Raw genomic sequence first — 26686 nt, 5'->3', positions numbered from 1 at the left:
GTTAGTGCCCAATGATTGTTAGTTCCTTTTATTGTGTAGTTGGTGGTGATTGCGTGTTTATGTGCTTATTTTCTTTTGCCTTTTTGTTGTAATGGTATCTTTATCCTGTGTTTTGGGGATTTAGATCATCTCATTGGGTTGGAATTTTCCTTTTAGTATCTTCTATAGGGCTGGATTGCTGCATATATATTGTTTAATTTTAGTTATGTCATGGAATATTTTATTTTTTCCATCTATGCTGACTGAAAGTTTTGTTTGGTATAGTAGTCTGGGTTGGGATCTGTCGTCTCTTTGTGTCTGCATGATATCTGCACATACCTGTTTGGCTATCATAGTCTGTTGAGAAGTCTAGTGTGTCTGCCTTCATAAGTTAATTAGCCTTTTCTTTTGCCACTTTTAATAACTTTTGTTTGTTGTGTAGATTTAGTAGTCTGATTATTATGTGGAAACAAGGGTTTCTTTTCCGGACCAGCCTATTTGGTGTTCTGTAGGCCTCTAGTATGTTTATGGACATCTCTTTCTTTAAGTTGGGAAAATTTTCTTCAATGATTTTCTTGAAAATATTTTCAGGGGAGGGATCTAAGATGGCGGTGCCAGGAGGACACTGTGTCTGAGGAGCAGGACAACATTTTCCATACAGCGACCAAGAGACTGAATTCTGGGCCCTAAAACAACAGTGATCCTGCTTCCCAAGTGAAAAGAAACTACACTCCACGGTGTGGGAATCAGTCGGGTCCACTCTCAGGTCACCCAGCCAGAACCCGGAAGAGATCCCAGTTTGCTCAGGCACTAGGTCGCTGGACCAGAGCCACACACCTGTGTGTGGCTGATCACCTTCCCAGGCTGGATGGTGGGCACAAAAACACCAGAGACTGGGAGTCCCAGTCTTGAGAAAACCCCACAGGGAGGGAAGGAAACAGGACTGGCCTCAGGTCACCCAGTCTATCCCTAAAAAATGTCTGCAGACCTGCAAGTGCACAGCCACCAGCCCTGGAGAATTGCTGCATGCCTGATTCTTCATCACAGATAGAACTGTTCAACCCAGAGCATCAGAAACTGAGTTTCACTTAGCTGACCCTCCCTGCCCCTGGAAGTGGGACTTGGGGGACTTGAGGGAGGAAGCTTCAATTGGGATATATAATAACTAAATTGTGAAGAAAAAAATAATAAAAATTTTAAAAAGAGAGGAGCTAAACAACGAGGAACCTAAAAAGATGCTTAATTTTCATTAAAGTCAAACAGGATAAAAATAGGAAGTGGGGGAAGACAATTAACTGGACAGGAGCTTACCACCGAGGGCCTCTGAAAGACTACCTATCAGGGTATTCAAGCACATGCTAAGACTTGGGCAGAGGGCAGGGAATCTTATGAAAGAAGGGGGAGATAGAAAGACCTGGAGAGGACAGGAGCTTCACAAGGAGATGTACAGAGCCCAAATCTCTAGGCCCAAGAGGGCCTACAGAGAGTGGTGAATCAACTAAGGACCATGCATAGTGAGGAGCTAGATCTCAGATATAGGCCATTGCCCAGCTCTATCTCCATATGGGTTACCTAGTAAGGGGAACAGGGTCAGTTACTGTCACGAACTTAGTTGCCTGATCTTTGATCACCTCCCCCTTAATAGGCCACAGAGACAGAGGATCCAGACAGTCCTGATGAGACCTGATAGGCTAGGGTTAGACAGTAGGGGAAAGAAGACCTTTCCTATCAGTGGACTAGGGAAAGGGCACAGGGGGAGAAGAAGGAGGGGGTTGTACTTGGAGAAGATGAGGGAGGGAGCTACAGCCAGGATTCAAAGTAAATAAATTATAATAACAATATATTTTTAAAAAAAGAGTGATTTCCAGAGACCCATAATTGGACAATGAGTGGAGAATCATAGACTTTGGAACACTTGGACCTAAGGGTGATGACTTTATTAAACACTTCCTTTTAAAGCAGAGAAAACAATGTGGAAGACAGACAAAAATACTATAGTTAGAAGTAATAGATGAATCCAAAGAAACAGTGTCTTCTGGCCATATCTACTCACAGAGAGGGTGGCAGTTCACACAGGACCTGTATATATGCAAGCCAGGTAGAGACCATCACAGTACTGAGAGAGGAGAAAAGGACATGGCTCCCCCCTCTAATCAAGAAGCTACCTGAAATTGATACCCATTAGCAAAGGAGAAAACAGTTTATTTCCAATGCAGTGTTACTGGGTTTATCAACCAGACTTTAGGACAGTCCTCATGCTCAGACATAGTTGGCCAACATGAAATACCTTCCTCTTTTTGTGGACTTTTGTTTTTATTTTTTTTGTCTTATTGTGTTTCCTTCTTTTCTTCTTTGTTTCTCCTTCCCTTCCCTTCCTTCCTTTTCTTCCTTTCTCTTTCTTTCTTTTTTATTTATTTTTTAATTCTTTATTAATTACACTTCATTCACTTTGTATCCCCCCTGTGGTTCCCACCCTCCTCCCAATCCAATCCTTCCTTTTTTCCACCCTCTGCTTGCATGCCCCTCTCCAAGTCCACTGATAGGGGAGGTCTTCTTTTCCTTCCTTCTGATCCTATTCTTTCTTTCTTTCTTTCTTTCTTTCTTTCTTTCTTTCTTTCTTTCTTTCTTTCTTCTTTCCTTCCTTCTTTCCTTCCCTCCATTCTTTTGTCAGTTTCCATTTTAGTAAAATGGGAATTAACGATAGTGCTTCACTTCATTCAATGGGCTGGAAATTGAAAGTATGAGTGAATGTAAATGCATATATGGCAAAAAAATTCTGTATTGTTACATGTTATGTTTGTGATATAGATTTCATAGATTCTATGAAATTTCATGGATTTCATAGATTCATTTCATAGATTCTCAAAGAAGAACAGATTTCAATGCAAATAAAAATGTACTGAAATTGATAACCAAAGTTACAACTTAGAATTAGTACATATTTGCTTTTGTGGCATCATAATAAGGTTTTCAGCTATGTGAATAGTTGTACCTGCAATAGATTTCTATTACCTGCAATTTTGATGTCATTGGTTTATTATGCTTTTCCCAAATTAAAATATTTTCTTGGAGGAGACCCAAGATGGAGGTGCCAGCCACACAGGTATCTGAATAGCAGCTCAGCAGTGAGAGCAGGGTGACTAGCAGGCTGTACTGTGGAAACCAACCCCCTGCCATCCTTTTTTTTCTCAAGTGAGAGGAGAATCCACTTGGATACTTGAAGGTCCATCTTTAGGTCACCCGGCTAAATTCCCAGGAAAAATTTCCAGGCTCCAGCCCAGCACTGCCACAGCCCTAGGCCATCTGCTCATGCCCATGATCTGTGAATACCATGTTGGGACCACCAGCAGCAACACGGGGCTCCTGTCCCACAGCCTTAGGATACCTTCTGTGGATACCTTCCTGGGATCCCAACACATGGCTCAAACTCCTCAGTGTTAGTCCACCCTCCTGAGTCCATTCTCTGTGGATACCTTCCAAGGAACTGGGGATGGCAGCTTGGAACTTCATACTCACACTCACTGCCTGTTGAGTGAATACCTTCTTGTACTGAGGTTGAGGCTCCAAACCCGGATGCCCACACCCACCATCCTGTGGACAACTTCCTTGTCCTGGTGGCTAGTGGTATTCACGCACATCTTCCTGTGGCAGGGATACATTGTGGTACTATTGGGGAGCCTCAGCTCCATTCTGCCTACTCCCCACTTGTCTGGCTCACCAGGATCAGAATCAGCCAGCACAGCACACACAGTGAACACAGCAGAGCATAGCTATGTGCAGGAGAAGTCCCATTCTCCACCATCCTTAGGAAGCCTGTGGAGCACTGGAGCAGCTCTAGGCACCGAGATTAGTCTATTGGTGCCCCAGCAGCCTGGCTCACTTAAGCCAGAAACAGCCTAACCAGCATAGACAAAGAAAAGCCAGCAGAGCTGAGTTAGGCACCTGACCCAAGTCCCAAGTCCTTTACCAGAAGGAGACCTGTGGGGCACTAGAGCAACTCTAGGTTCAGATATACTTCTGCCTGCTCCCCAGCATCCTAGTCCACTTGGGTTGGAAAAAAACAACTAAGCCAAAAAGGCCAGTGAAGCCAGTGGAGCTGAGGCAAGCATGGGACACAAATCCCATTCTCCACCATCTTACAAAATCATCTGGGGCACTGGAACAGCTCTAGGCTTGGAGATATTTCCACATGCACCCCAGCAATCTGGCATACCTGGGTCACAAACAGTGGGCCAGCACAGACAGTGAATCCAGGGGAGATTACTGGAGACTCTAGAGATAGATGGACCCAGGCTCCAGGAGCAATCAGTCAAGGCTACAGACAACCAGATGGCTATAAGCTGGCATAAGAATACAGACAACAAAAACCAGGGCATTATGCCTTCACCAAAATCTCCAAAAATCAATGGATATTCTATTCCAGCTGAAACACAGGAAAATTATCTTATATCTATAATTATGCAGGTATTCGAGGCATGTAAAGAAGAAACGAACAAAAAATAGAGGCCATTATTGCCAGACAAGATCCACATTCAAACAGATTGTAGGAAATGGTACAAGACATGAAAACAGGGGAACCCAAGATGGCGGCACCAGGAGGACACTCTTTCTGACCAGCAGCACAGCAGGGTCTGCACAGTGACCAGCAGACAGAACACTAAGCTCTAAAAAACCAGTGATTGTATTTCCCAGGTGAGAGGAAACCCCACCTTGTGGGATTCAATCAGCTTCAGGTCTCCCAGCTAAACTACAGAAGTGATCAGGAATTGAAGGAAAAACAGGAAAATACAGTCAGACAGGTGAAGGAAACCAACAAAACGGTTCAAGATCTGAAGATAGAACTGGAAAAATTAAAAAAAAACACACAAACGAAGGAAATCATGGAAAGGGAGAACTTAGGAAAAGAAAATACGAACTACAGAGGTAAGCATAACCAACAGACTACAAGAGACGGAAGAAAGAATCTCAGGTGTGAAAGAAACAATGGAAGAAATCGATGTATCTGTCAATGAAAATGTTAAAGCTAAAAAATTCCTGACACAAACCATCCAAGAAATCCAAGACAACATAAAAAGACAAAACCTAAGAATAACAGGAATATAGGAAAAAGAAGATTCCCTCCTCCAAGGGCCAGAAAATATTTTCAACAAAATCATAGAAGAAAAATTTTCCAACTTAAAGGAGAGGGCTATAAGCATACAAGAAGCCTACAGAACACCTAATAAATTAGACCAGAAAAGAAAATCTTCTTGCCACATAATAAACAAAATAGAAAGTATACAGAACAAAGAAAAAATGCTAAAAGCTGCAAGGGAAAAAGGCCAAGTAACATATAATGGCAAACCTATCAGAATCACACCTGACTTTTCAACAAAGACTATGAAAGCCAGAAGGGCCTGGACAGATATCATGCAGACCCTAAGAGAACACAGATGTCAGCCCTGGATACTATACCCAGCAAAACTCTCAGTCCTCATAGATAGACAAAACAAGATTTTCAACCATAAAAACAAATTTCAACAATACCTACACAAAAATCCACCATTACAGAAGATACTAGAAGGAAAAATACAACCAAGACAACTAACTACTTACAAGAAAACAGAGGAAATGAATAACCTCACTACAGGAAAACAAAAAGAATCCAAGCACAAAAACACACTACCACAGCCAACATCAATATCAAAGGATCTAACAGCCACTGGTCATTAACCTCTCTCAACATCAATAGATTCAATTCTCCAATAAAAAAGACTCAGACTAACAGAATGGATACATAAACAAGACCCAACAATCTTTGCACACAAGAAACACACATAAGTCACAAAGACAGACATTACCTGAGAGAAAAGGACTGGAAGATAGTTTTCCAAGCAAATGGACCCGGAAGCAAGAAGAAGTAGCCATTATAATAATTAACAAAATGACTTAACCAAAATTAAACAAAAGAGATGGGGAAGGACACTTCATACATATCAAGAGAAAATTCCACAATGAAGACAGGACAATCCTTAACATCAATGCCCCAAATACAAGGGCACCCACATTTGTAAAAGAAACAGTAATAAAACTTAAACCACACATAGACACCCACACATTAATATTGAGAAATTTCAACACTCCACTCTCAACGAAGGACCGATCAACAAAACAGAAATTAAGAGTTACAGCCCCTAACAGGGACTGAGGGGAGGAGCCACCGTAAGCGCCTTGTTAAGACACCAGAGCTCAAGGAGGTGCTTGGAAAGAGGGACAGAGTCCCTAAGACAGGTATATCCTGGGTTTAGCTTGGCGTGGTGGTGCTCCACTGTCATTCCAGCGCTTGGGGGGCTGAGTTCAAGTCCAGCCTGAGCTACTAGCCAACTTGCTTGATTTTTTTAAATAAATGAACTTCTCGAATTTAGACTTCGGTTGAAGTAGTTCAATCCCTGAAAAGCTACTCTACAGATCCTGCTGAAGAGATCCGGACAGTGTGCAACAGCCACTGATCTAGCAAGGTCTTGCATTTTCCTCATTAGACCAAAATCCCAGATGGAAAGGAACCCCTCTGGCGGTACAGGTCCTATCCACGTGCCGCTGGGGTATATTATAGCTAATGAAAAATGGCGTGGCTCCAAGCTGGCTCAGGAGATGCAAGGAAAAGTTAAAGTCATTTTTGAGGAGGGCCTGGCATCAGCAGATTTTTACCTGTCCAGTAAATCTTGCTTTTTTATTGTCACCGAAGCGGATTTGGTGGCTGGACATGGCTACAAAAAGAGACTTGTTCGTTTTTGAAATTCTGGACATCTTCAAGGGATTATAATAGTTGAAAAAACACAGACAAGTGACCAGTACTTCCCAGCAGCCCACAAGTTTGCTGTGCTGGACCTCGGGATGGTGTTGCTTCCAGTAGCCAACCAGTTGGAAGCAGCCTGCTTTTTTTTTTTTATTCAGCTGGTTCAAGAGCAAACCAGAGAGCCCAGCAAGAACCCTTTCTTCAGGAAAAAGCGCTCCGTGCTCTCTGAGCTGTCCCTCCTTCCGACCATGCAGCAGATCCCAGGGTTTGGAAAGGTTAAGGCCCTGCTTCTGCCCCAGAAGTTTTCAAGCATCCAGCAACTGAGTAACGCTTCCATCCAAGAGCTGGAGGAGGTGGTCGGGCACACGGTAGAACAACAAATCCACACCTTCTTCACCCGGAGACAGCAGGCCTACAGCTAACTTTTCTTCCTCCAGACCACAAACTTCAGCATCTGGCTTTCATATTTAAAAAGGAAGGAAAAGTTCCCCTCTCCGTGGCAATGAGCTAAAGACAGGGAGAGGGCTAATGCAGTCATCCTGCCTCATTGTCCATCCGGGCAGTGACCTTTTGGGCCTCGGGGGCTGGAGGTGGCACTGCCACTTTCTTCGAGGATGGAAAGGATCCCGTGGGGGTTCATCCCAAGAGCGCCAGAGACTCAGCCTCAACTGCAGCGTGACGTTCCAGGTGTGAGGACCTGGAGCTGTGTAGGGAGTGGCCCTGTTTCGGTGTCAGGGCCACAGCCCAGGTGGCTGCACAGCCCATCCTCCAGAGCTGCTGCCACATAAACACACCTTTCTTTCTCCAATCCCCCCTCCTTCCCAACACAATAAAAATATTTTGTGCCTAAAAAAAAAAAAAAAACAGAAATTAAATAAAGAAATAATAATTCTGACAGAGGTCATGAAACAAATGGACCTCACAGACATCTACAGAAAAATTCACCCAAACACAAAAGAATTTACCTTCTCAGCACCGCATGGAACCTTTTCAAAAATAGACCATATTTGGTCACAAAGCAAGCCTCAACAGATACAAGAAGATTGAAATAATCCCTTGTTTCCTATCTGATCACCATGGACTAAAGCTGGACCTCAATGACAAAAATAGCAAAAGGCCTACACACACATGGAAACTGAACAACTTGCTACTAAATGACAGCTGGGTCAGAGAAGAAATAAAGAAAGAAATTAAAGACTTCCTAGAATTCAATGAAAACGAAGGCACAACATACCCAAACTTATGGGACACAATGAAAGCAGTGCTAAGAGGAAAGTTCATAGCACTAAGTGCCTTCAAGAAGAAATTTGAAACATCTCATGCAAGCAACTTAATGGCTCACTTAAAATCCCTACAAAACAAAGAAGCAGACACAACAAAGAGGAGTAGATGGCTGGAAATAATCAAACTCAGGGCTGAAATCAATAAATTAGAAACAAATAAAATAATTCGAAGAATCAATGTAAGCAAGAACTGATTTTTTAAGAAAATCAACAAGATAGACAAACCATTAGCCAAACTAACTAAAAGGCAGAGAGACAGCATCCAAGTCAACAAAATCAGAAATGAAAGGGGGGACATAACCACAGACAGTGAAGAAATCCAAACAATAATTAAGTCTTACTTCAAAAGTCTATATGCCACAAAATTTGAAAATCTAAATGAAATAGACAATTTTCTTGACCAATTCTACATGCCAAAGCTGAATCAAGACCAGGTAAACCAATCAAATAGTCCTATATCCCCTAAGGAAATAGAAGCTGTCATCAAAAGTCTACCATGCAAAAAAAAGCCCAGGGCCAGATGATTACAGCACAGAATTCTACCAGACCTTCAAAGAAGAGCTAACACCAATACTCTTCAAAATATTGCAAAAACAGAAACAGAAGGAACACTACCAAACTCATTCTATGAATCCACAGTCACCTTGGTATCTAAACCTCACAAAGACCCAACAAAGAAAGAGAATTTTGGGCCAATCTCCCTCATGAACATCGATGCAAAAATACTCAACAAAATACTTGCAAACTAAAACCAAGAACACATCAAAGATATCATCCACTATGACCAAGTAGGCTTCATCCCAGGCATGAAGGGGTAGTTCAATATATGGAAATCCATCAATGTGATCCACCACATAAACAAACTGAAGGAGAAAATCTGCATGATCATCTCATTAGATGCTGAAAAGATATTAGACAAAATCCAACATCCATTCATGTTTAAAGTCTTGGAGAGATCAAAGCACTGGATCTAGGCCTGAGAGATACTTCTAGTCTCTTTTATACAACAGTTTCCCCAGCACTTCTCGTAGGTCACTACAGCTTCCTCTAAAAAGAAGCTCTTGAATGGCTATGGTACAAATAATAGAAGCAGCAAAGAATAGCATCGGAAGGAGGAGATGGAATGAAGGCTGTCTCTTTCTCAAATCCCAGTAATAAACAATATAATCTCTGTTTTTGAAAGAGCTCAGAGGAAATTAAAGAAGAACATGATCTAGGGAATTGACCCTTTGTGAATGCCAGAAAATATGTTCCAAGATGATAAATTACCATTACCATTTTCTTCTATAACAGCATGGATTTGTCAACGTTTGATTATTTTACTGTTCCAAGAATCAAATAAATCAGAGGAGTCCACGATGGTGTCAACCAGCGAGCACTATATCTGAGAAGCGTAGGATACAAAACTCCAAAACTGGTGATTGGAGGGGCAGCTGAAGCCAGAACATCAACATTGAGTCTTTCTGGTGAGAGGGAACAACCCATGAGCTAGGATGGTTTGGATCCAAGTCAACCTTGGCCATCTCCAGGGACTGACAGTGGTGAATATTCAACTGCCCTGCACTACCTTTTGCCCCAAACATGGGCCCCCTTGCTGGTTGCCCCAAGCAGGAGCCTCTGATCTCAGTGACTGAGACGGCAGAAGCAGAGGCAGTAAGGGTTTCCCAGGCCTGCAGCTGCAGCAGGTGGCTTTAAGGACATCCCAGTTCAATGCTGCTGCAGGTGGCTATACAGGCCTCCCAGAGCAGGGACTGCATCTGGCAGCTGTAGAGAAATTCAGGTCTGCAGCTGTGGCTAGCCCAAGCAGGAGTTTCTGTGCTCAGTGATTGAGACAGCAGAGACAGCTGTCCCAATTATGGGTCTCCCGGCTGGACTGGCAAACGCTGGACACCATTGAGCTGACAGAGCTCCTACACTCTCATTTGCCCCTGCGAGACCAGAGAACAGGAGGAACCTCGCTTCCCAATTAGGCCTGTTAGCTAGTGAAGGTGCCTTCAACTAGTGCATGCAGAGCTCCAGACCCAGGGTCCTTCTACTCTAGCAGCCAGACATCAGATCCCTCCCACCACACCCAAATTGTGTACAACACAGGGATCCTTGGAACAGCCTTCTCAACATTGAAGGCCCTGTTCTGTGGGTCTATTAGTGGAGTCCAGGCAAAAAATTCCTGGAACCCAGACAGATCTGAGTAACAGGAGGACAGTACAACAGGCCTGTAAGCCACTGAGGAATTCAGGGCACCTGCGCATGCACATTGCACCCCTTCCTGTCCGTAAGCTCCACCATTCTAGGCATCTACACATTCTAGCACCCTGCTCCTCAAGGCACACTTCCACTCACACACATACGCACCTTTGAGAACATGCACCTGTAACCTTCCTCCCTTACCTACAGCTGAAATACATACAACCACTCTTTTTTTTTAGTTTAATTAATTACACTTTATTCATTTTGTATCCCCCCATAAGCCCCACCCTCCTCCCCTCCTGATTCCACCCTCCCTCCCCTTTCTGCATGCATGCCACTCCCCAAGTCCACTGATAGGGGAGGTTCTCCTCTTCTTTCTGATCTTAGTCTATCAGTTCTCATCAAAAGTGGCTGCATTGTCCTCTACTGTGGCCTGATAAGGCTGCTCCCCCCTCAGGGGGAAGTGATCAACGAGCAGGCCAATCAGATTATGTCAGAGGCAGTCCCTCTTGCCATTACTATGTAACCCACTTGGACACTGAACTGCCATGGGCTACACCTGTGAAGGGGTTCCAGGTCATCTCCACGAATAGTCCTTGGTTGGAGTATGATTTTCTGGGAAGTTCCCTGTGTTCCAATTATCTTGTTCTGTTGCTCTCCTTGTGGAGTTCCCGTCCCCTCCAGCTCTTACTATTTCCCACTTCTTACATAGAATTCCATTCACTCTGCCCATCAGTTGGCCATCAGGCTCAGCATCTGCTTTGACAGTCTATACTGCAGAAGCTTTCAGAGGCCCTCTATAGCAGGTTCCGAGGTTGTTGCCTATTTTCTTTTTCTTCTGATGTCCATCCTCTTTGCCTTTCAGGATGGGTATTGAACATTTTAGTTAGGGTCCTCTGTTTTGCTTAGTTTGTTTAGATGTACAGATTTTAGTGGGTTTATTCTATATTGTATGTTTATATGAGTGAGTATATACCATGCGTGTCTTTTTGCTTCTGGGACAACTCACTCAGGATGATCCTTTCCAGGTCCCACCAATTACCTGCAAATTTCATGATTTCCTTATTTTTCATTGCTGAGTAATACTCCATTGTATAGATGTTCCACAGTTTCTGCATCCATTCTTCAGTTGAGGGGCATCTGGGTTGTTTCCAGCTTCTGGCTATTACAAATAAAGCTGCTACAAACATGGTTGAGCAAATGTCCTTTTTGTGTACTTGCGCCCCTTTTGGGTATATGCCTAGGAGTGGTATGGCTGGATCTTGAGGAAGCGCTATTTCTAGTTGTCTGAGAAAGTGCCAGATTGATTTCCAGAGTTTACATTCCCACCAGCAGTGGAGAAGGGTTCCCCTTTCTCCACAACCTCTCCAGCATGTGTTGTCCCTTGAAAAAATCTTGGGCATTCTGATGGGTGTAAGGTGAAATCTCAGGGTTGTTTTGATTTGCATTTCCCTAATGGCTAATGAGGTTGAGCATTTCTTTAAGTGCTTCTCTGCCATTCGATATTCCTCTACAGATAATTCTCTCTTTAGCTCTGTTCCCCATTTTTTAAGTGGATTACTTGGTTTATTGCTTCTCAGCTTGTTTAGTTCTTTATATATATTGGATATGAGTCCTCTGTCAGATAAAGGGTTGGTGATGATTCTTTCCCAATCTGTAGGCAGTCACTTTGTTTTGATGACGGTGTCCTTTGCTTTACAGAAGCTTTTCAATTTCATGAGGTCCCATTTATTGATTGTTGCTCTTAGAGCCTGTGCTGTTGGTGTTCTGTTCAGGAAGTTTTCTCCTGTACCAATGAGTTCTAGGGTATTCCCAAATTTTTTTCTAGCCGATTCAATGTGTCTGGTTTTATGTTGAGGTCTTTGATCCACTTGGACTTCAGTTTTGTGCAGGGTGATAAGTATGGATCTATTTTCATTTTTCTACATGTAGACGTCCAGTTGGACCAGCATCATTTGTTAAAGATGCTATCTTTTTTCCATTGTATGGTTTTGGCATCTTTGTCAAAAATCAGGTGTCCGTAAGTGTGTGGGTTTATTTCTGGGTCTTCTGTTCGATTCCATTGATCCACCATTCTGTTTCTATGCCAATACCATGCAGTTTTTATAACTGTTGCTCTATAGTACAGCTTGAGATCAGGGATGGAGATACCTCCAGAAGATTTTTTTATTGTAGAGGATTGTTTTAGCAATTCTCGGTTTCTTGTTATTCCATACGAAGTTGAGAATTTTTCTTTCCAGGTCTGTAAAGAATTGTGTTGGCAATTTGATGGGAATTGCATTAAATCTGTAGATTGCTTTTGGTAAGATGGCCATTTTTACTATGTTAATCCTGCCAAGCCATGAGCATGGGAGATCTTTCCATCTTCTCATATTTTCCTCTAATTCTTTCTTCAGAGACTTGAAATATTTTTCATACAAGTTTTTGACTTGCTTGGTTAGGGTTACACCAAGGTACTTTATGTCATTTGTGGCTATTGTGAATGGAGTTGTTTCTCTAATTTCTTTCTCAGCCCTTTTGTCTTTTGTATACAGGAGTGCTACTGGTTTTTTTGAGTTAATTTTGTATCCGGCCACTTTGCTGAAGGTGTTTATCAGCTGTAGGAGTTCCCTGGTAGAATTTTTGGGGTCACTCATGTATACAATCATATCATCTGCAAATAGTGATAATTTGACTTCTTCCTTTCCCATCTGTATCCCCTTGATCTCTTTAAACTGTCTTATTGCTCTAGCAAGGACTTCCAGCACTCTGTTGAAGAGATATGGAGAGAGTGGGCAGCCTTGTCTTGTCCCTAATTTCAGTGGGATTGCTTTAAGTTTCTCTCTGTTCAGTTTGATGTTGGCTATAGGCTTGCTGTACATCACCTTTACAATGTTTAGATATGTGCCTTGTATCCCTGATCTCTCCAGTACTTTAAACATGAATGGATGTTGGATATTGTCAAATGCTTTTTCAGCATATAGGGAGATTATCATGTGGTTTTTTTCTTTCAGTTTGTTAATATGGTGGATCACATTGATGGATTTCCGTATATTGAACCACCCCTGAATACCTGGGATGAAGCCTACTTGGTCATAGTGGATAATATCTGTGATGTGTTCTTGGATTCAGTTTGCAAGTATTTTGTTAAGTATTTTTGCATCAATGTTCATAAGAGAGATTGGCCTGAAATTCTCTTTCTTTGTTGAGTCTTTGTGAGGTGTAGGTACCAAGGTGATTGTGGCTTCATAGAATGAGTTTGGTAAAGTTCCTTCTGTTTCTATTTTGTGGAATAATTTGAAGAGAATTGGAGTTAGCTCTTCTTTGAAGGTCTGGTAGAAATCTGCGCTGAAGCCATCTGGTCCTGGGCTTTTTTTGGATGAGGACTTTTGATTACTGCTTCTATTTCTTTGGGGGATATAGGACTATTTAATTGATTTACCTGGTCCTGATTCAGCTTTTGTAAGTCAAATCGATCAAGAAAATTGTCCATTTCATTTAGATTTTTAAATTTTGTGGCATATAGACTTTTGAAGTTAAGTCCTCATGATTGTTTGGATTTCCTCAGTGTCTGTAGTTACGTCCCTCTTTTCATTTCTGATTTTGTTGATTTGAGTGGTGTCTGTCTGCCTTTTACTTAGCTTGGCTAAGGGTTTGTCGATCTTGCTGATTTTCTCAAAGAACCAGCTCTTGGTTTCATTGATTCTTTGAATTGTTTTATTTGTTTCTAATTGATTGATTTCAGCCCTGAGTTTGATTATTTCCAGCCGTCTACTCCTTTTTGGTGTGTCTGCTTCTTCTTTTTCTAGGGTTTTTAAGTGGGCCATTAAGTTGCTTGAATGAGCTGTATCGAATTTCTTCTTGAAGGCACTTAGTGCTATGAACTTTCCTCTTAGCACTCCCACAAGTTTGCATCTGTTGTGTCTTCATTTTCATTGAGTTCTAGGAAGACTTTAATTTCTGTCTTTATTTCTTCCCTGACCCAGCTGTCATTTAGTAACAAGTTGTTCAGTTTCCATGTCTGTGTAGGCTTTTTGCTATTTCTGTTGTTGTTGAAGTCCAGCTTTATTCCATGGTGATCAGACAGGATACAAGGGATTATTTCAATCTTCTTGTATCTGTTGAGGCTTGCTTTGTGACCAACTATATGGTCTATTTTGGAGAAGGTTCCATGAGGTGCTGAGAAGAAGGTAAATTCTTTTGTGTTTGTGTGTAAAGTTCTGTAATTGTCTGTGAGTTCCATTTGATTCATGACCTCTGTCAGAGATATTGTTTCTTTGTTTAATTTCTTTTTAGTTGACCTGTCCTTTGTTGAGCGTGGGGTTTTGAAGTCTCCCACTATTAATGTGTGGGGATATATATGTGGTTTAAATTTTATCAATGTTTCTCTTACAAGTGTGGGTGCCCTTGTATTTGGGGCATAGATGTTCAGGATTGTGATGTCTTCCTGGTGGAATTTTCCCTTGATGAGTATGAAGTGTCCTTCCCCATCTTTTTATTAATTTTGGTTGAAAGTCTATTTTATCAGATATTAGAATGGCTACTCCTGCTTGTTTCTTGGGTCCATTTGCTTGGAAAGTCGTCTTCCAACCTTTTACCCTCAGGTAATGTCTATCTTTGTGCCTTAGGTGTGTTTCTTGTATTCAACAGATTGCTGGGTTTTGTTTACATATCCATTCTGTTAATCTGTGTCTTTTTACTAGAGAGTTGAGTCCATTGATGTTGAGAAAAATTAATGACCAGTTGCTGTTAGATCCTTTGATTTTGATGTTGGCTGTGTTCATAAGGTTGTGTTCTTGGTTGCTTTTTGTTTTACTGTAGTAAGGTTAATTATTTCCTGTGTTTTATTGACAGAAGCTAATTTTATTGGGTTGTATTTCTTCTTCCAGTGTCTTCTGTAATGCTGGATTTGTGTGTAGGTATTGTTGAAATTTTTTTTTTTCATTGAATATCTTGTTTTCTCCGTCTATGAGGACTGAGAGTTTTGCAGGGTTTAGTAGCCTGGGCTGACATCTGTGTTCTCTTAGGGTCTGCATGATATCTGTCCAGGCCCTTCTGGCTTTCATAGTTTCTGTTGAAAAGTCAGGTGTGATTCTAATGGTTTTGCCGTTTTATGTTACTTGGCCTTTTTCCCTTGCAGCTTTTAGTATTTTTTCTTTGTTCTGTATACTTACTGTTTTGATTATTATGTGGCGGGAGGATTTTCTTTTCTGGTCAAATTTGTTGGGTGTTCTGTAGGCCTCATGTATCCTTATAGGCTTCTCCTTTAACTTGGGGAAATTTTCTTCAATGATTTTGTTGAAAATATTTTCTGGGCCTTGGAGAAGGGAGTCTTCTTTTTCCTCTATTCCTATTATTCTTAGATTTTGTCTTTTCATATTGTCTTGGATTTCTCGGACGGTCTGTGTCAGGAATTTTTTGGATTTAACATTTTCTTTGACAGATACATCAATTTCTTCCATTGTATCTTCTACACCTGAGATTCTTTCTTCCATTTCTTGTAGTCTGTTGGTTATGCTTACCTCTGTATTTCCTGTTTTCTTCCCTAAATTCTTCCTCTCCATTATTTCCTCCATTTGTGTTTTCTTTAATTTTTCCAGTTCTATCTTCAGGTCTTGAGTTGTTTTGTTTACTTCCTTCACCTGTCTGATTGTATTTTCCTCTTTTTCTTTTTGTTCCTTCAACTCTGTTCCTTTTATTTCTTTCACTGATTTAATTATTTCTTCTCTGAAGGCCACAAGCTATTTGGCTGCATCTTCCCGTATTTCTTCATGGATGGCCATAATCTGCTTTTCTTTAACTTCCTCCATTGCTTTAGGGATAGCCATGATCTGTTTGGTTTTATCTTCCTCTAATTCTTTACATATTTTATTTGTTTCCTCTATTATCCTCTTCATCAGCATAGATGTAAGATCGTCTTCTTGATTTTCTATTATGCTGCGTTGTCCAGGGCTGTTCTCCCCTGGATGGCTGGGTTTTGGAGATGCTTATTGCTCTGTCTTTTGTTGGTTGAGCTTTTATGCTGACCTCTACCCATTGGGCTGATTTAGGTGTTGGCTGTTAGTTTCTGTGCTTCCTGGAGTCCTGAGGTAAGGAGAATCCCCTTGGCCGGAAGATGATTTTTCCTGAAGGAGTCTTCTTCTGCTTTTTGGTTATGGTCACTGTATGGCCAGTGTTTCTCAGGAGTTGCCACTGCTCACCTCAGGTTTATAGCCCTGAGTAGTAGCTGTGGTCTTTGTTAGGCGGGGGGGGGGTTCTCCTCTTACCCATAGAAGTTCTCCAGACAGCTGCCCCACTGCTGGGTTTCTTGTTATAAATTTAGTGTGCTGCTGCTGACTAAATTTCCAGGTACTGTCCTCTTGAAGAACCTGCTGATTCCCTAGCTGTGGGGTTTTCTCCCAACAGGGAAACTCAGTCTGTTATCCTGGGGCACATAGTTCTGTCCAGGAAAGTGAGAGGTGTACTCAGCAAGTCTCTGGGCCAGAGGCTGAGTGCTCTGCTCTGGGCCCGGAGAATGTGCACTTAGGTTGGGTTGGTGCCTGGGGGCGCTGCTCTGGTCTGGAGGCTGGGTGCCTCACTCTGGACCAGAAGCTGTGTTTCCCTGTCTGGGATTGCGGCTGCAGGCACTGCTCTAGTCCAGGCGCTGTGGGTGCAGCCCTCTTGAAGGACCAGGGATTCCCACAGTTTTGACCGTCTAGCTAGGAATAACTGGTTGATCCTTGGCACAGTATCTGAGGGCTGCTGTAATGGTTCTCTGGTTTTTTTTAGGTCTGATGATGCAGCTGTGTGTCCCAGTGCCCTAGGGGAACTTAATAATGACAGCTGAGCACAGTGTGCCTGCCTGCAGTAGAGCCTAGAGTCTGCGTGAATCGAGGAAGACTTTTGGTGCTGGGTGTCCTAAGCATTAGAGCTGATGATCCCCTCCGCTGGGGGTTTCCTCCTGCCAGAGACACTCAGTCTTTGCTTTGGGGACCACTGTTCTGTCTGGTGTGGCGAGTAGAACCCACAGTCACAGATGCCCGCTTGTGGCTCTGCCTTTCTGGCTGTTCGGAGCCTTTGCGGCTGCCTAAACTGGGTAATTTTCCCTAGAGCTTTTCGGGGTGGGGGTGTCGACTGAGTGCTCTGAGATCAGACCAGCTGTTTCCCTCCCTGTGGGTTTGCACCTGACAGTGAAACGCAGTCTCTGGTGCTCTGGTGCCCACAGTTCTATCTGAGGCGGCGAATAAGGCGCGCAGGGAGTGCTCCGTGCAGGCACCTGGGTCCCCAGCTCTGGCTCTGGGCTGGCTCCTGGGGCGCCCGCTGAACCCGAGTCTTTTCCAGGGGATGTCTGGGTGACCTAAGGTCGGTCCCAATAGTTTCCTGCTCCGTGGGGTTATCTCTCGACTGGGAAATCCAGTCTGTGGTGTTGTGGGCCCACAGTTCAGTCTGGGACAGTGACCAGATCACGCTGGCGTGTAGCTCTGGGCTGGCGACCAAGTGCCTGGCAGAACCAGGATCTCTTCCGCGGTTTAGCTGGGTGAGTTAAAGCTGATTGAATTCTCCACTGTGGGGCATCCTCTCACCTGTGAAACACAATCACTTGTGTTTTATGGCCGCGAGTTCTGATTGCTGGTCACTGTGACAATCCTGCTGTGCTGCTCCTCACAATGAAAGTCCTCCTGGCGCCGCCATCTTGGCCTGCCTCCCTCTGGATGTTTTATTTTATAATTATCAACAATATTACCTCAAACACTAAAGATAAAAAACAAAACAAAACAAAACTAAAGCCCAGATGCAGAAACCATTAGTGAAACAAGAAAAACAGCAAAGGGGGAAGAATTAAACATTCTAGATTGTTTGCATTTTTCAAGATGGCATTTGGGGTGGTGAGGAGGCTTTAAGAACAGATTAACAATTGAGGGATGGCATAGAATTACTTTTATTTACATTTTCCTCTGTTGTAGACCCTAGAGAATGTTTCTGAAATAGCAAAATTCTTGAAGGAAAAAAAAAGCTCAAAGCTGATCTTTTTCCATGTGTCACATGAAATAAATGAGGGCTTTTATGTTACCGGGCATGTCAACACATTTTTCCCGTTGGTAAATTTTTGTTAGGTAAATTAAATGTTCTAAGCAGGTACAATATCAGGGCTAACCTTACCAAGGCTCATTAATCTTCATCTTTCAAGGTGGTCAATTCCTTGTTGAAGTGGTTAAAGTGTAACATTGCCCCAGTGGATTTGTGTCTCCAGAAACATTTCTCTTCTGTTTGGAGTTTGCAACAGTAGCACCAGCTAAAATATTTTTATTCTTTGTTTACTGGATGGAATTAAACATTTATTTGTTTACTTCATTATTGTTCATACCAATGACAATGTTAGCTCTGCACAGTTATGGATCATACCACTGAAGTTCACTCTCGACTCCCCAGAATGTAGGCTGTGAATATTTATTCATTGAGTGAATTAATGTATGACCACCACTTGTGTTGACACAAGACTGCCATTACATTTTGCTCCAGTAAAGCATAGCTAGTTTCTTTATCACCTCTTACGCACATCTTTTCAAAAATATCTGGAATTTTCTAAGGAAGAGGTACAAAAAGTACCTAACACCTACAGAAGTTTATCCTGGAATTAATAAAGTATGGCGAGGGAGCTATCATTACACCTCTTACCATCATATTTTCACCTGTCTTGTGTGTTAGCACTCAGAGGCTTGTAGACAGTGTTCACCAATGGGGAAAAATATCCTTGACACAAAATTTTCTTTGGAAAATCTGTTTTGCACCTTTAAAATATTTTAAGAGGAGACCTACATCAGCATTGGTTCCTTCAGCTATAACTCTTTTTCAGTGGGCTAGGGTCAACAAAAGGGTAAGAGGAGATGCTTTCTGTTCTTTGAATTTCAGTGATTAAACAGCCATTTCTATTGTCTGCTTTCGAGTTTTAACAAATATTAAAGCTACAGCTGTAATTACTACATTTTGTTTTTGTTCTGCTGAACCATTTTTTTAATTGGTGAATGCCAAGCACAGGCAAGATTACATACAAACATTAAATTAAATAAAATAACTCCAGAATTCAGTAGACAAAAGAAAAAAACATTAATAATGGAAAAAATAAGGCAACTGATTTCTACCTTGGCATTTGCATTTTGCCATTCACTTTCACATTTTTAAGTCATACCGAAGTGATTATTGTTTTGCTTGTGCTAATATGAGAACTGCTTGATTTCCCAATGAAACACTTTAATAATTCACTTTTATTTTACTTTTTTAATTACAAGTGGAATTAAGAACATTTTGTTGTGTGTGCTCACTCTTGTCATTTCCTCCTCAGTTTTTTAGTTCCAGTTGCTAAAATCATTTGTGGGCTTTCCTATTCTGACATTAATTAGAATGGGACTGGACCATGTTTGCAAGGACACTGGCTTCTCTGTTTGCTTGTGAAGGCCCCCCCAAGATTTTCTGTGAAGCCATTGATGGCATAGACCTTGTTCTTTCCAGTCGCAAGCCCTTTTATAAACACTTTGGTAGAATTGAGGGCCTAGGTGGTACCTGATAAGGACCATTTATCAATTACTCCCAATATGTCAACTATTGTATGAGTACTCCACACACTCAGCTTCAGTTGAAGGACAAGTGAACTTAAGAAGTAGCAGTTCTTACTATGTCTAAAGATGAAGAAACTGGAGGTTAAGAAGACACCTTTCTTGTTAACGTCCTGAACTTATAAGCATGAGGACATGGTTTTGAACACTAGTACCCACATGAGAAAGCTAGTAATGGTGGTAAGCACATGTACTCACAACACTGTGAAGGCAGAGTCACATGGATTTCTGTAGTTCTCTGGTCCATTGACCTAGCAAAATCTGTGAGCCACAGCTCTGACTGAGAGACTCTGTCTCAAAAGACAAGGCTCCATGATTGGTAGTTCAGCCTCTGTGAGCCCCTATGGGCCCAGGTTAGCTTACTTTATAGGTCATTTTGTAGAGTTCTGGACCTCTCTGGCTCCCTCAATCCTTCCTCCTCTATGTTCTTAGTACTGCTGTGACTTGAGGTACCATGATAGCTTGGTACCTTTCTCTGAGGAGAAGGGTCATTAGGGGAAGGGGATGAGAGGGTAGGACTGGGAGGAGAAGGGGGCTACAATCAAACTGTAAAGTGATTAAATAAATAAATAAATAAATAAATAAATAAATAAATAAATAAATAAACAAGGCTCCTGTGGAACAAAGTTGATCTCTGGCCTTCACATGCATAAGCACACACATACATGCACTTCCTCACATACAAATAAGCAGAAACACAGGACCATGCACAAACTTATACCAACTCTTTATCTGCAATATGCAAGGATATTTAATTTTAGGGAGGTACATTGATTTGTCCAACATCACAACCAATAAATAATGGAGGCAATGTTCAGATACAGATTGGTTACCATTCCTTTTCTCCTTAACCACCTTGTAACAGTGCAATCATGACTGAGAGCCATGAAAGAGCAATATGTCTTTGTAGCAGATCCATGGGTGGATCATGCAAATACACATTTTAGATAGGAGTACTAAGTGTGCTCAGATGGGTCATATTCAGCTGTATAAATATATGAATTCAACTTCTGATTTGACGTTCTTAAAGTAAAGTAATACAGTCAAGAAATTCCCTCCATAGCTTTATAATGGTGTATTCATCAACCACTGAGATAAGAATCAAGTGCAATATGACAATTATTGATTAAATACTCAATACAAATTGAGATGTGGTACAGAGTGTTGAGTGCTAATGTTTATATTTGGATATCTAAGACAGATTGTTTGAGTGCACAAATGCCTACTGCAGAGCCATATGAGAGACTGTTATTGGTTCTTCAGTTTGAAATTGGAAACAGTTGTGGGTTATATGTTCATAGATGCATTTGTGAGAGGAGATATACGGTGTCTGGTAGCAAGAACAAAAGCAAAAGGCAATGGAAACTCACCTTAGGGAAGACATAAAACATAAGGAAGTATTCATCAATTTTATATAACACATTCATGTTACAGTACTAAGACATTAAAAAGGGTCAAAACAGCCTTCAAGTTTAAGGACAGAGAACAAAAAATAGCACTTTTCTAATGGTATGGTGCCATGATAGTAAGATTTGAGAAAGGATAATTATCTTTTGAGAAGCGCAAAGAAGATAAGGTAGAAGTAAGGTACTGATTAGTTTTCCTCACATGAAGGAGAAAAAGTACTCTAAGTTTACTCAGCGTGCAAGCTCTATTGTCTTGACAGTATCATTGCATACTAAGGAAGACTTCCTAGGCAAGGCAACAGAAGGAATACATGATCTAGAAGCACACTGTCTCAGTCCAAATTGTAGTTCTATCATTTACTAGTTGTGTGGCCTTTGGAAAATTACATGTTGTTACTTCATTTTCTTAATTATAAAATGGGAATATCAATGATTTTTAACTCACACGGCTATTATAAAAATTAAAATTATGCATGTTAATTATTTAATGCAGTTTCAAGTATACATAAGAACTTAAAAAGAAGAGCTAGTACAATTTTGTCTATTTAGTGTGGTGATATCTATGCTTCTGTAGCATTGTTGGCCACAGTAGTGTATTTTGATGGTTATTCTTTGAGCATAGGTTTGGAGAGTATGCTCACTGTAAAATGTACTTTTCATGAACTCTTTTTTTTTTTTTTTTTTTAAGGAGAAGTGTTGGTGAATGGATTTTGTTTTTCAAGAGTATGAGGACAGAGATAATTTGGAAAGAATTTGTCTGTTAACATATAATAATAAAGAATATGTCCTAATAAAAGTGTTTTTAGCTCAGAAAATCTGGTGATTATTTCATAGTTTGTTTTTTGTGTTGTTTTTTTCTCAGTAGCCCTCCTATCAAAATACTTCAAACTCCAATTTTTCTTCCAAATCCACTAACCAACCAAAGACTAGGATCTATTTTCCTTGAATATCCAGTACTACTTAGAGTGGGGAATCTAGGCGGTGGGCAACAGGAATTAAGGCAGGCCATACTGAGCCTAAAATTCTGGCAGAGATTCAGGATGGCACTGATACATTCGGCACTGGAGAAAAACTCTAGTTTCTCTCACAGTTTGATGGCTTTTATTTTGGATGGTTGCAAAATAAAACCCAATCTGTCATGTAACTAACTGAATTCCTTTTAACTGCTTATTTCTACTCTCTGTGCAAACCAACTTCCTTTAAGTAAGTTTAATGTTCATTCCAGATGTTAGTTTTGAAAACAAATAATTTCCTCTGGAGTGGAGGACCAATACAATGGGTGAGAACAAAAGATCAGTCTGATATATGTGCTAATGAGTCAGCTCAAGGTCCTTAATGTGCCTTCTATTTATCAATTGTAATGTTAAAATGTATATTAAGTCATATATAGAGTTTCTTGAAGCAATTGAATGAGAGACTAAGAATTTAGGGTTAAATGTTTTATTTTATGGATGGACAGGCTGACATTTAAAGCTCATAGGCCCCAAATTGACTTAGGCTGATGAACACAGGGAATTTTATTTGAATCTAATGCTAGCATGTTGTTAAGTTATAAATGTCTGCAGCCTTGGGGGAGGGAGGACTACAGATTGAGCCAGAACTCTCAATTGTGACTGGTTTCCAAGATTCAAATGCTCTTATTTGTATCTCTTCTAACTAAAAACAGAATTAAACATGCCTCCAACTTAAGATTGTCTTGACACTGAATAGCTGTCATCAGCAAAGTGGCAAGGTTATAGCAGAACAAAAGTAGTGATATTGGGCTTTATAAAAAGCCTCCTATGCTAGTGCCTGACATCAGGGAACCAAGTGTTCCTTAGTATATCTTTGCATTGTTTAACAAGTCCTGATGCACATTAAAAAATACATTCATGCTTTGTTTTATAAATTAAAGTTGATGCTGAAATATCCTCCAAATTCAACATGCTTTGGAAGCTTCATGAGAAAATTTATGTGGTTGTTTAAAAAATGTACCAGCAATAATCATAAAAACCCACACTCTGACTGATGAAAGCCCTACCCTATAACCATTTTGGGAAGACAAGTGAGTCAAAATTTGGGTGTATTACTCCACCCATGAAGGTATAATTAAGTCTCAGAGGTACTCATGGAGGTCACTGATTCTTTGGAATGTTATAACATGAAAAACCATGTAGAACAAGCTTCGTAATTACATTAGTCCAATAAATTATAACTGAAAATTAGCTTCAGTGCATTCTCTGTCTTAGGTGAATGCTAATTCTATTTGTGTCCTGTATACCCAAAAAAGTAAGTGCTTTCAACAGTGACAGCCAGGCATTAGGAACACATGTGGATGGTGGCTTGTCAAAGCCAAATGTTGATCATTCATTCTAAAGTAGCAGAGAGATGTTTTCTTATGTTTAAAATATTCTATATTTGTTAATTAAATTATTAAATTTCTTGTCCTCTCCTTTTAAAGTCATTCATGGGCAAGAGTTCTTTTCAGTTTTGCGACACTTTTCTAAATATAGTTTCTATCAGTAATTCTTGTAGTGTCAGTGAACTGATTTATGCAAAATGTTCCTTTAGGAGCAAACTTGTCACTAATCTTTGGAATACATTCTATGTTAAGATCAACATTTACCGGGAGGTCTTCCAAGATGGCGGCGGCTAGTGTGCAGCTTAGCTGAAGGGGAGAGGACCCGCAACGTGGAAATTGGTGAGTGAAGGGGCTGATCAACTCAGAACAGAGTTATCTAGATTTCCAAGAAGAAAGAGACTAACCATGATCTGAGTCCATCTAGAATCAGGTCACGGCAGACTCCTCCGGGAGGAGACACCCCAAGAGGTGATCCCCAGGCACTTCCCAGCACCCAAAAACCTGCTCCCTCTTCAGAAGAGGCATCCAGCAGGCATCCAGCAGAATCTGCCACAGACCACACTGTCTGTACCCCAGCCCCAGCAAGAGCTACAGCTCCCACCAAAAAAAAAAAACGAGATCAGGGCTGAGAAAACCCAATCCTTTCAGGCACTCCCCCAAGAACCAGAACACAGTCATAACCCTGCCCGACAGAGTGGAGGCTAGAGAGGTGCACAGCAGCTTAACAACACGCAGACCCCAGTGCTGCCGGCTGCTCCTAGCAAACAAACCTCAGCTCGGGATCTGAGACTGTGGTCATTCAACACGTCCTGAGATTCTCCCAGGTCCAGCGCAATAAGGTCTAGCACCAAGTCCTAACACCAGCGGCCCCCTGACACCTGGCAGAGAAACCCTGGCTCAGGATCGGGACTGAGAAATCCCAACCCCTCCTGGCATGCCCCTGAGAGTGCCACCATAAGCTTGCCCTAGCAGAGGGGAAGGTCAGAGGGGAAGGACAGAGAGGCAACCTGCCACAGGACACAGCACCCCCTCTCCAGCTCACCCAGCGACCCCTGGCAGAGAAACCCAAGCTCTGGATCTGAGGACACTCAACCCTACCTGGTACTCTCTTGGAATCAGCAAACATAGGTTCTACCGCCAGGCTGCTTCTGGCAGAGAAATCTGGGCCTGGGATCTGAGATTGAGAACACTCAACCTAACTCTTTCCCGTGCTACCCCGGGACCAGTCAACATAACCCCTCCTTGCAGAGGAAAAGGACAGAGAGGCAGAACACAGGAAAGGTGGACACCGAGTCCTACGGCCACAGTGCCACAAAGCTGACTGTTAGCCTACCCGCACATTTTCCGGAGCAAGACCAAATCAGAGAGTAGAAAGCAAGGGGAACCCCTGTGCATTCCAACTGGTCCTGCAAGAGAGAGAGTGAGCCTTCTAGGGAGAATTTGCCCCAGAACCAGGGCCTCTCCACAGAAGCAACCAGACAAGATCCCTGCCACCCACACCCCTAGTGTGGGCATCATAGGGATTCTTGGGATAGCGACCCCAACGTTGAAGCCTCTGCCTGTGGGTCCACCAGTGTAAACCCAGGCAAACAATCCCTGGATCTCAGACAGAACTGCATAATGGTGGCTTGCAAGTGACTGCAATAGTCAGAGAATCTGCGCATCCACACTGCGTCCACTAAAAGCGCATGCGAATAGCGCCAGCATCACATTCCTTAGGCAAAACTGAAACCACAATGCACACTCTTAAACCAGTGAACCTCTCTCATCTTCCTGAAAAAACGATCTAGAAAACAGAAAGAGACGATCATAGCCCGAACTACAAACTCGAGAAACAAACAGTGAGGGTTATAAATAACCAGATGGCTAGAGGCAGACGTAAGAACACACCCAACAAAAATCAGTACATAATGATCTCACCAGCAACCCCACAAAACAATGGACACTTCAATTCACTAGATATACAAGAAAACGACCTCAAAACTATGTTTCTCCAGCTATTAAAGGCCCATAAAGATGAAATGAACAAAGCCCTCAGAGAAATAGCCAAACAAATCGAGACGAACAAAGAGGAAACAAATAGAGCTCTCAGAGAAATGACCACAAAAATTGAGGCAAACAAAGAAGAAATGAACAAAGCTCTCAAAGAAATGTCCACACAAATGAAAGCAAATAAAGAAGAAATAAACAAAGCTCTCATAGAAATACAGGCAATTATAGCCAAAGAAGTACAGGCACAATTAGTGATACATAGAGAGGAAACGGACAAAAAAAATAGAAGCTGTCATTGAAAAACAGGACTCCACAATTAAAAAAGATGAAGGAAATGGTGCAAGACATGAAAACAGAATTAGAATCAATAAAGAAAACACAAATAGAGAAAAACCAGGAACTGGAGAACATAGAGAAAAGATCAGGAACTACAAAGGTAAGCATCACCAACTGAATACAAGAGATGGAAGAAAGAATCTCAGGAGCCGAAGATACACTTGCAGAAATTGACACGTCTCTCAAAGAAAAAATAAAAATCAGAAAAGTTCCAAACACAAAACATCCATGAAATCAAGGACACCATGAAAAGACAAAATCTAAGAATAATAGGAGTAGAAGAAAAAGAAGACATCAAGCTCAAAGGTCCGGAAAATATTTCAAGAAAATTATAGAAGAAAATTTTCCCAACTTAAAGAAGGAGATGTCCATACACATACAAGAGGCCTACAGAAAACCAAGTAGACTAGACCAGAAAAGAAATTCTTCACGTCACATCATAGTCAAAACACTGAACTTACAGAACAAAGAAAAAATTCTAAAAGGAGCAAGGGAAAAAGGCCAAGTAACATATGAAGGTAGACCTATCAGATGATCAATCCTCATTTAGAAAGACAAATGGGATGTGCATTGAACGTATGACAGGAGTCTACCACAAAAGGCATCTGAAAGACTCTACCTTGCACTGTTTCAAAGCAAACACTAAGACTCATAACCAAACCCTTGGCAGAGTGCAGGGAATCATATGAAAGAAGGGGAGTTAGTATGATATGGAAAGGATGGGAGCTCTACAAGGACCAAATATATCCAGGCACAGGGTCTTTTCTGAGACTGACACTCATCCAAGGACCATCTATGATATAACCTAGAACTTCTGC

General features: G+C 41.5%; 2 pseudogenes; both read left to right on the top strand.

The window, feature by feature from the left end:
- LOC129677652 (dnaJ homolog subfamily A member 1-like) overlaps positions 1–6467 on the top strand; it is a 38309-nt pseudogene extending 31842 nt beyond the window's left edge.
- A 43-nt stretch (positions 6468–6510) lies between these two features.
- Positions 6511–7176, top strand: LOC129677618 (Fanconi anemia core complex-associated protein 24-like; annotated as a pseudogene).
- The last annotated feature ends 19510 nt before the right edge of the window (positions 7177–26686 follow it).

The sequence above is a fragment of the Psammomys obesus genome, unplaced genomic scaffold (assembly GCF_907164565.1).
Source record: "Psammomys obesus unplaced genomic scaffold, mPsaObe1.curated_primary_1811, whole genome shotgun sequence".
In the NCBI taxonomy this organism is placed as follows: domain Eukaryota; kingdom Metazoa; phylum Chordata; class Mammalia; order Rodentia; family Muridae; genus Psammomys; species Psammomys obesus.
This window is presented reverse-complemented; position numbering and strand designations above follow the sequence as displayed.